Below are 9,254 nucleotides of genomic sequence, written 5' to 3'. Positions count from 1 at the left end.
CTGGTACAACTTTATTTGCGGGAAGTCGATGTTATCTTTATTATACCAATTTTGCCCTGCTGCAAGAAAGGGGAATATGCAGTGTCTATTTCTAAACGTATTTTTATTCGTGAAATGTGTTCACGGGGAGAACGGGGCTAAACCATACGAAGGCCTTGAGCTCGTTTCCTCTGCGTCATTTGTAACCTTAAGAACCGCTGGTCGCCTTTTTATCGTCACCTTTTATATGTATGTTTGATCGATATAAAGGGAATGAGTGCCACGGCCGACAAACATATAGGCGCGCACTTTTCGCCTTTATCAGCCAATGGTGAGTTGGGTTATTTACGTTCATTCAGCTTTTCTGAATTGCATTGTAAGCGCTTCTACGGCATGAATATGTACACATAAACTAGCACTCAGATGTAAATGCCCCAGAGGATGTGTCTTGAAGAGCCTCCTGGCTTTCAGGCTTTTCGGACTAGCTTTCGTTTACAAGTAAATCATAGAGTGATTAGTAAGCCGTGACCAAGACCTCATTATCTGCAGTCTCATTCGACAAAACGAGCCAACATAAAAAATATTACGGTCTGCCTATCACTGCACTGATTTTCTTGTGATCATGTGCGATTTATGCATGCTCCAAAAATTATCCAGTTGTGCATTTATGCGTGAATTTGTACACATACTCCAAGCGCCGGCCGGCCTATCTGATGTGTTCTCATAAAGAATACATGTGATGTTTTAAGCAACCGGCTTGACCGACGTACTTAAATGTGAAGTCGATTGTCGCTGCAGCACCAGACTTTACATGTACAGCCGGTAGAAGGCTTGTCTATAACACAGTTTTCGTACTCTCAGCCCTGTCCAGCACCGCCGGAGCGGGATTTGAATAAAACTACTGCGGAATTCTGAAGTCTTAGCCCTTCGCTTTTGCCTCCGACATGTTTGGAACGAGTATGTTTCGGCAGTTTTCGGATGTAGCTGGTTGAAGTTGAAATCGCTGTTATAGACAAGCGTTTTACCGACTGTACGCGGGATAGGCCGGGAATTTTAAACCGTCCGGTTGCCAGAAAAAGTTGCGGAAATTTGGCTTCAGGATAAAAATGTGCACAAATTCCAAGAGTTGCTGATTTTAGTGCCAGCATTTCTTCGCAGTTTTTTTTTTTTAGGTTACGTTTTTTTCCTGATCCGACCCCTATATTTGCACTATTATAACGATTAAATTCACTCCACGAGGTATCACGTACACATTTTTTAACACATTTAGTGACTCTGCCCAGTTCAGTTTAGCTACGAAGCCACAACTTGTCACCTCGCTGCAAGATTTCCGGGCAGTTTTAACTGATTGCTAAGTTGCGCAACTCCCTTCTTAATCTTTCACGGTGCACCTAAGGGTGGCTCTTGCCGACTCTAATTTTGGTGGGCCCCGAGGTTAAAATTGCCACTTCGTAGCATAACTGTACACAACATAGTGCTGTCCCTGTCCGCACTGGCGTGAGCACTGTTGCATTAGACTTCTCCATCTCTTCTTAAAGAAAGTCGGGAGAAGCGCAAAGGCTTTCTAACATCGAAATGGCGTGAGAAATGCGGCGAAACCTTCGCTAAAAATGCATCCAATCGATGGTCAAGCCTTCAAAGGCCCAAATTGTAAACAAAGAATGAAACCATGCGACAATTTTTCACGCACTGAGTACACGCATCTACGAACGACCTAAATGTATGCCGATGCGTGATTTTTGAGATAAAGGTATACTTTTGAACTCCTTCTTCACGATCGATGCGTGTATTGTCTTATCCCGAAGCGTTCCTTTTTTCGCGATTTTCAAGTGACCGTTTTGACACAATGGAGGCTCGGTTTCACGCACGCGCCGTGTACAGAGATCTCATCAGAACTTTTCGGTCGACCAACCGGTCTAAGGGGAAATGCATTAGTTTTTTGAGAGGACGCACTTGGTCACACTATGAAGGCGTCCGCTTTAAAAAGTACAAGTTCAACTAAGCACTCCTTACGACGTAGCAAACGCAAGAGGATGATTGTCAGATGGCGGAACGTGAGCTCTCTCTCTCTCTCTCTCTCTCTCTCTCTCTCTCTCTCTCTCTCTCTCTCTCTCTCTCTCTCTCTCTCTCTCTCTCTCTCTCTCTCTCTCCCTCTCTCTCTCTCTCTCTATCTCTCTCTCTCTCTCTCTCTTTCTTTCCTGTGCTTCTTCCTCTTCCACTACATTTCGACGGCCCTTGCCCGGCTGTGCTTTTTCCCACTCGGTCCATAGGCCATCCTTTTCTTAATAAAGTTTATTTCTTTCGACTTAATTTTTCCGCGTTCGAACTGGTAGCGCGACATGTGCTGGGACAGCTCGAATCCTTTCCTCTATCCTTTGTTTTTGTTGAGTTGGAAGATGCTCGAGCTGACATGTTTTGTTTTTGCATTTGCTTTTATCTCCCCTCCTCTTCGACGCCGTTTTAACACCTTGTTCTTTGTTTCATTTACTATTGCAAAAACCAATCCCACGAGCATTCTTAATTAAACGGACGCTGGTACTCTCGGTTACGTATTTATGTACGCATAAGCCCGGGTTTAGACTGTTGCCGTAACTGCCGTAGTAACTTTAAAGAATGACGTCATTTCACGTCTCAGCCAACCGAACTGTGCGACACGCTGTTTTTTTTTTTACGTCCATAGGTCACGATATGCCTGTTGCGTTGGTAGTCTGACATAGCGTAAGGTTTTCTTTGCGCTTAATAATGCTGACACGTACAAGCCATGCCCGCTGTTATAGTAGTTTGGAGTAGTCTTGCTTCCATATACATTTCGCGTTCCATCATTCTATCACCTGCACTTGAATTATTCTTGCCCATTTGATTACTTACTTTTACAGCAATTGTATTCAACACCGTTTTGGCGCTCTTTTCCCTCGTTGGCCTTGCGCCATTAAACCTATAATCACCATCATCCCCATTCTATAAATTTTTTTTATCCTTGTTTCATCCTTCAGCTATTTTGTGTGCTATCTGTTGGCTTTTCAGTTGGCAATCTCGTTGCAGACCCAGGATTTTTTATTTATTGATTGTAGGGATTAACGCGCCGACGGAACGCAGGCGATGATACCCTCCGTAGTGGAGGGCTCCAGATTAATTTTGACCATCTGGGGATCTTTCACGTAAGCCGAAATTTCGTACACACGGGCGTTTTTGCTTTTCGTCTCCATCAGAAAAGCAGCCGCCGCGGCCGGGAATCGAACCCGTGTCCCCGTGCTCAGCAGCACAACACCTTAGCCACTGAGCCACCACGGCGGGTGACCCGGGATGTTCGACATCCTAAGTTCTGTGCTTTCATATTAAATCCACGGTTCCCACCCGTGAAGGCTGAGAGTATTAAAGTGCAGGCAGAAGCACGAGTGACGTTTACGATTTGGCGTCTGTCCTTCAAAGCAGGCGGGGACGACCACTTGCAGCCACTCAGACCTTGACCCCCCTTCCAACTCGGCGCTATGTTTCTACGCCATGTTTGTCTGGGTGGCTCGGGCGACCGCTGGTATGCGGAAGGAGAAGGCTGCACAGGCCATCTGAGGTACTCAGTTTATATATATGTACGTTTCTCATGTGAGGGGAAAGACGTGCTCAGACTGGAAGGGTTTTTGTACAACCAGACGAATTATTTCCTACGCTTTGTTATTACGAAAAAAGAGAAAGCACGCTGGAACAAGGACGCGCAGAGAATGGTGCGAATACGCCGCTTTAGTGGCTGTGATAACCTTTGGCTTACCTCGACGTGAGTGCACGAGAACAGCGAGTAAACAATACGAGAACAAAGAGCTCCAAGGTAAAGTTGTTACCGGGAATGATTTTGAGCCTTGTTTAAAAAGCAGATTTTCAACTAACAATGTGTATGATGTTTGTCTCCGGGGTCTCTTGGGGTGCCATCTAGGCCGGTTCACAGCCTGGTCGAGTTAGCGCGAAATTCAGCAGCAAAGAACAGCTTTGCCGTGGATTTGATTAAGACAAAAAAGGACAGGGCACATTCTTCATAGATGGCTATAATTATAATAACTCACATTGGATGAAAACATTCCCCACTACATCAGCCACCATCGTATTTCAAAGTTGCTTTTCTTCTTCCGCCTTTACACCTCAATTATTGCCACACAGAAAAATTACAAAGCAAAAAAATTCACAGCATATCCACGGGGTGAATGATGATGAGTGGGCGAAGCTCCTGAGGGGAAATCATCGGTAAAACCGTGACTCTTCAGTGAAAGTTCGCCCACTACATCTGTGTCCGAACGTAACGTCTAGAAAGTCTCGCTTAAACCGCGCGTCGGCACCTTGGGGCTGAGCTCGCCTGATGCGTTTTGCAGACGCCTCACGAGCTCTCCCTGCATCGGGGTCTGCCTGCCGATACGCGCGCTTTCTCGCCGTTTCCCGTTCTCTGACGTTTTGGAGATCCTCTTCGAGCCGCAGCCGTGCCGCTTCGCGTTCGGCAGGGTCCTCGCGCCGTTGCCGTGACGCTTGGGCCTCTCGTTCTCGAACGCTGGGATCTTGGCGGCGTCGTCGCGCAGCCAGACGACACGCTTCGGCCTCCCGCTCTCGTACGGCAGGATCTTGGCGGCGGCGTCGCGCAGCTTCACGGAGCGCTTCTGCCTCGCGGGCTAGCACATCTGCAGCCTTATCCATCGGGCGACTCCGAGCGCGCGCCAACAGCGAGCGGATTTTATTACAACGCTCCTCGCCATCTAGTAAACAATCCAAGAACTAAACTAGAGGTAGCCACGCCATCTAGTAAACAATCCAAGCGCATCTTTTCATCATATACAAGTACCGCCATCTAGTAAACAATGCAAGAACTAAACTAGAGGTAGCCACGCCATCTAGTAAACAATCCAAGAACTAAACTAGAGGTGGCTACATACATACGTCGAGGATGGACAGACCCACGCCTTAAGGAGCTTCGCCCCTAAAAAGAAAACGTTGAATACTGTGGGCTTACACTACGAGTGCGGCACATAAAGAGCGTTTCTTTCGGCATGGGGCACACGGAGCAGATGTGTCAGGGGATTATTAGTACCGGGTTTTGAAAACGCGGCATAAAGAGCGGGGCTTCCAGCTCGGGGAAACTGAGACGGGGTTTTCATATCGTGGGCTTTGGGCACTACCCGTGCAAATCGTTTATATCCCAGCACTTATTTTGTGGGTAGTGACCATACTCTTTATCGCAGTAGGACGATGATACAAATTTGGGGGTTTTATGCTTTTCAGCTACATTCTTGGATAAAACCAGCGCGAACTCAGACCGCTGGAAGTGAGACACAAGGACAGCCGTACCTAAGGCTACGCCTTAGGTACGAGGCGCGCAGTAGCGGAGGGCTCCGTAGTAATTATGACGACCTTGGGTTCTTTAACCTGGCTGAAAGCTCGACACACGGGCGTTTCGACCACGTCGGAGAAGCGGTGTTAGAATGCTTAAATGTTCTAAGATCTCTTGATACTCGAACCACACACAATCACACGTGTTATTTTCGGGTAAAGGCATTTAAAACTAAAAAAGTGTCGGAATTTTATCATCCCCTTCCTCATTCCATCCTATTCTGCCGGCTATTTGGCCCTGCAATCGCAGCATACTCCATTTTACAGCACGTGCACGTCGTGGCAGGACGTGTCAAGAAGCCGCGCGATGGGTCCGGCGCGCAGAGTGACTCGTACGAACGCAGCGCCACCACAGACGTGTCACTTTAGGCTCGGGGCTTGGCTCAACGTGCCCCTTTATTTTATTTTAAAATAACAAGACAAATTGTTGACGCTTTTCTGGTTATGACAAGTGACCAACTAGGCTTGACTAACTATGAATTTGAGTTCATTATCATCACCATCATAACCACCACCAGCCTATCTACGCCCAATATATACAGTTGCGAAACTCCCCTTCCGAATCCGGGCGGCGCTAGCCCCCTGCTCCGTGGAAGCTGAGGGGCAAGTCGACGCGCGCGGCACCTAGGAGAGAAAAACTGAACTTCGATAAACTGTTATTATTCAAACTTTTTTTGTAAAATAAAGATTGGTTTTTAATAAAATACTGTCACGCATGTGGAATGTAGTTAAGCTAATCCAGGTATAAAACGGCGAAAATAGGAACAAAGGCCTAGAAAACTTCGAAGCTCCTTGACAGAACGTGGCTTGTGGAAATCGCTTACTGCTTGTATTTTCTGTGGGTCAGGCCTGACGCCGCCTTTATCGACCAAAAGGCGCAGCACAAGCGTTTGGCGGTCTCCGAATCGGCACTTCTTAGAATTTAGGACTACGCTAGCTTTTTCCAAACAGTCAAGAACGGTGGCTAAGCGACTGTTGTGCTCCCTGAAGGTTCGTCCAAAAATAACGACATCGTCTAAGTAGCACATGGATATTTCCCACTTGAGCCCGCGCAGAATCGTATCCATGAAGCATTCAAAGGTGGCCGGGGCATTGCAGAGCCCAAAGGGCATTACGTTAAATTCAAATAGTCCATCGGGCGTCACAAAAGCAGTTTTTTCTTTATCCTTAGTGTCCATGGGAATTTGCCAATAACCTAATCTCAAGTCAACGGAGGAAAAGTAAGATGCTGAATGGAGGCAGTCTATTGCGTCGTCTATGCGGGGCAGCGGGTAAACATCTTTCTTGGTTATAGCATTGAGACGTCGATAATCTACGCAAAATAGCCATGAACCGTCTTTTTTTTTCACAAGAATGACAGGTGCTGCCCAGGGACTGCAGGATTCTTGAACGACGCCATTTCTCAGCATTTCCTGGACTTGCTCGTTGATTACTTGTCGCTCGGAAGGGGAAACGCGGTAAGGTTTTTGGCGAATTGGGCGTGCTCCTCCAGTATGTATTGAGTGGTGAGACCGAGTACCAGGAATCACAGGACACCGTTCCAGCTGAGAAAAATCGAAAACACCCGCGTGCTTGGAGAGAACATCGACTAGGGCGCGGCGTTCATCCGGTTCAAGTGACTTGTTAATCATGTCGAGAAGCTTGGAGGAGTCCATTGGGTGAGTGTGGACGGATGGGCCCGACTCTTCAGTTAAAACGGCTATTGAAGTGGATGTATACTCAGTTCCGTGGGCAACAATGAGACCACGAGGTAACATTACTGGTTCGCTGGAATAGTTGACCGTCCACAACTGGGACTGACCCTGCACAACTGAAATGGCGGCACGGGGAACTAGGACGTTCTTCTTGACACAATTCTGGGTTGTAGGCTCTACTACAGCGTCGAAACCACGGACTGGGGAGCCCGGCCATGCAACTCTCACAAATAGTGTTACGCATGTGGAATGTAGTTAAGCTAATCCAGTAACTCCATCCTCCAAGCTTAAGAACAAGAAGAACGGGTACGCTCGAGGAAGAGAAGAAAGAAGCTGGGACTTCTCGACGGTTTGGACAATCGGCGCACCAGTTTAAAGGGTTCGTGCGAGGAAGAGAAGAAAGAAGGTGGGACCTCTCGACGGTTTGGACAATCGGCGCACCAGTTTTCCCTCCGCCTCAAGAGCCAACGTTCTGCAAATAAACCTGTCCCGGACGTGACAGATTGGTGGAGTTACTGGATTAGCTTAACTACATTCCACATGCGTGACAACTTGTGTTTTTGCGACTTTTGTTTTTATGACTTACGGCAGCAGCCGCAAGCACTTGAGTACTTCAACGTTCCGCCGACAGACGACAGGTTAGTCAGCTTGCCCCGTGCTTGCCCCGGCTCAGGGGGGCAACCAAAGACCGGCTTTTGATACATGGGGCCTATGGGGAGTTTCGCAACTGGTACATATCCAGTAATTTTGATCTACGCCAACTGCACGGCAAAGACCTCTCCCATTATTCTCCAATTATCCCGGTCCTGTGCTAACTGCGAGCAATTAATCCCCGCAAACTTCTTGATCTCGTCTGCCCATCTAACTTTCTGCCGCCCCCTGATACGCTTGCCTTCACTTGGGATCCACTCGGTTACCCTTAATGACCAACGGTTATCTTGCCTTCGCATTACATGCCCTGCCCATGTCCACTTCTTCTTCCTAATTTCTACTAATATGTCCTTAACACGCGTTTGTTCCCTGACCCACTCCGCTATCTTCGTGTCCCTTAATGTTACACCTATCATCTTCCGTTCCATTTCTCGCTGAGTCGTCCTCAATTGAAGTTGAACCCTCTTAGTGAGCATCCAAGATACAGCCCCGTAGGTGACTACCGGTAACATGCAGCTGTCATACACTTTCTTCTTCAGGGACAATGGTAAGCTGCCATTCATTATCTGAGAATCCCTACCGAATGCACTGCACCCCATTCTTATCCTTCTAATTACCTCTGCCTCTTGGTTGGGATCCTGGGTCACAACTTGGCCTAAGTAGATATATTCGCTTACCACTTCCTCTGCCTCGCCACCTATATCAAACCACTGTGCTGTCCCGAGGTTATTGATCATGACTTAAGTTTTCTTCATATTAATTTTCAGGCCCACAGTCCACTCTGTTTGTTCAGTGTGATAAGCATGCTTTGCAATTCGTCCCCCGAGTTACTTAGCAAGGCAACATCATCAGCAAATCTGAGGTTACTGAGGTAGTCTCCATTAATCCTTACTCCCACCTGTTCCCAATTAAATGTTCTGAATACTTTTGCAAACATGCTGTGAATAACATTGTATAGATTGTGTCTCCTTGTCTTATGCCCTTCCTTATAGGTATTTTACTGCTCTCCTTATGGAGGATGATGGTAGCTGTGGACCAGTTGTAAATACCGTCCAGTATTCTTACATAATGCTCGTCTACACCCTAGTTCCGTAATACCTGAATGACTGCTGCTGAAGTTTCGACCTAGTCAAATGCTTTCTCATAATCTATGGAGGCTACATATAGGAATTCCGTATACTCCGCGCACTTCCCTGTCACCTGATTTATCGTGTGAATATGGTCCATTATTGAGTTCAAGAGGGCTGTAATATAACATAAGCCTGGCGTACTTGTGCGGTATAATCTTCAATACAAGGGTCAAGTGCTTTACCAGTATCGCTTTTTTCTGTCCATTTTACCTGTGAAAATATTACAGTTGTGCAATAAACATTGGTTGATCATTGTAGCGTTCGTGTGAATTACTTGTCTGTGACCTTGGTTTTCAGAATTTATTCCAATCCCTATCATAAAAACAGAAAATGGTTGATGGGCCTTAAATCATTTACTGGAAGGAAAAATCTCAGGCTTTAAAGTCCTGAATGGGTATACAGACGTAATACAAAAATGAAATTGAAGTCGGTACACAAT

This window comes from Haemaphysalis longicornis, unplaced genomic scaffold (assembly GCF_048455015.1).
Source record: "Haemaphysalis longicornis isolate Haplotype H1 unplaced genomic scaffold, Haemaphysalis longicornis Haplotype H1 scaffold_4, whole genome shotgun sequence".
In the NCBI taxonomy this organism is placed as follows: domain Eukaryota; kingdom Metazoa; phylum Arthropoda; class Arachnida; order Ixodida; family Ixodidae; genus Haemaphysalis; species Haemaphysalis longicornis.
The sequence above is the reverse complement of the archived record's forward strand: the minus strand, read 5'-3'. Positions refer to the sequence as shown.